The following is a 2,045-nucleotide window of genomic DNA, read 5'->3' on the forward strand; positions in this document are numbered from 1 at the left end:
ATAAAAAAAGATTAACCCAACTTTCAGAAGACTATGCTAACTTATGCACAGCTTGGCAATCTTCTTGGCAGGTTAAGACAGGGAAAAATTCCAGTGCAAGGGAGTAACAGTGGGGATGGAAAGAGCCATGTCATTCTAAGTCTCTCTTTTCACAAGCTGCATAGTGACTAGGCCTACAGTGAGCAGATCTGCTAATCATGAGAGCTGCTCGGTATTTCTTCACATTCTGTTGCAATTTTGGGGCTCTATTTTTAAATTTTGAATATTTATTTTATTTGAGTGTTTTGCCTGCATATATGTTTATATGTATACCATGTGCATCCCTGGTACCCTCAAAAGCCAGAAGAGGATGTCAGATACCCTAGAACTGGAGTTCTGGATGGTTATGAACTACCATGTGGATTCTGGGAACCAAGCCCCAGTCTTCTAGAAGAACAGCAAGTACTCTTAACAGCTAATTCACCTCTCTAGCCCCCTGAATTCTGTTTTTAAATATCTCCAATAATACATGATTGATCTTTTCTCAAAGAAAATAACGTTTTCAGCAAGACTCAATTTTTTTGTACCATGATTCAGTCGTCTTTAAAAAAAAATGCTGATATTTGATATTAAAACCATGATACTCTATTCCTGAAATAATTTTAGTCTATTTTAATTTTTTTCTTATTTTCATGTGTATGTGTTCTCTATGCTGTTTGCATGTATGTGGGTGCACGTGTGTGTGTGCAGGCCCAAAGTTGATAATGAGAATCATCCTCCATCACTCTTCCATCTTACTCTTCGAGCCAAAGTCTTTTAATCAAACTCAGAACTTGCTGATATGGCTAGTCAGCCAGCGTTCCTTGTCGTTGCCCTACAAGACAAGGTGCCCTAGAATTGCAGGTGGTCCACCATGCCCACCCAGCATTTACCTGGCTTCTGGGAATCTGAACTCCCAGTCCTCTTGTTTGTGTGGCAAATGCTTTAATGGCTAAGTCATCTCTCCAGCCTCCAAGTTTAGTCTCTTTTAGATACTAAATATAGTACTGTATTGAGTCACACCTATTAAGAAACCCCTTAAACTAATTATCTGGCATTATCAATGTCTCATTTCTCATTTCAAAAACATGCGCACCTCTTTTGTAATAACCAACCTACTTTGGTGTAGAAAAGAGATGCTTCATTCTTTACAAAACACTTGCTAAAGATTGTGTGTGTGTGTGTGTGTGTGTGTGTGTGTGTGTGTGTGTGATGATAACCTGATTGTAGTTGAAGTATTCACTTGTTCCTTGAAGAATGAAAACAAGAATAAGGGCATATATTGTAAACTGTTCAACTTCTTTTATTCTAATGACACACTTCCTAGCTATTCACAAAATTGCCTGTACCTATCCTACAGAATACGCTCCTCCTATTTGTAATGTATAAAATCCAGCCTAAATCATGGCATACAAAATAATGATTACCAAGTTGGGCAACTGCCAGTGATAGCCTAACTTGCTGGGTCCTTCCTCATGTTTGTCCTACTGAGACATAAAACTGTACTGCATGCATGACAGTAGCTGCTTTACCACTGTATGTTTTCATGGAAACTAAGAACATTAGTTGATTTAATAAATTTGCCAATATCTACCTTCTCCCAATTTCTCTTCAATTTATCTGACTTTGCAAACTTTAAGGCAACACAAAAACTTGTATCTGATATTGCTGTAGGGAGTATGACTTTAAATGGCAGCGCTGGGATTTTTATTTTCTTTGATAATATTTTTAATGAAAACTGCATTCACTTACTAACGTATTTGTGAATAATTATTAAGCTCAAGGCATTGTGCAAAATACGGAGAATGTAGCACATCAAATGAGACAAAAAAAGTCCCTGCCCTCCTGGAGTTTACATTCCTCATCAGTTAGAAATCATTATTTAAGCATTTGCTCTAGAAAACCTATGGTGATGAGAGGTAAATATGCTTTGTTTAACAGTGACACAAACCATAAGAAAAATGTTATTAGTGACAATATATGGGGAACTGTTGTTAACAGATCATTCATTCAATAAAACCCCATTC

At 37.1% G+C, this 2,045-nt stretch overlaps 1 pseudogene; it reads left to right on the forward strand.

Annotated features, from left to right (window-relative positions):
- Positions 1-2,045, forward strand: part of LOC103735789 — a 15,584-nt pseudogene that overhangs the window by 6,782 nt on the left and 6,757 nt on the right.

This window comes from Nannospalax galili, unplaced genomic scaffold (assembly GCF_000622305.1).
Source record: "Nannospalax galili isolate Female #2095 unplaced genomic scaffold, S.galili_v1.0 scaffold2377, whole genome shotgun sequence".
In the NCBI taxonomy this organism is placed as follows: domain Eukaryota; kingdom Metazoa; phylum Chordata; class Mammalia; order Rodentia; family Spalacidae; genus Nannospalax; species Nannospalax galili.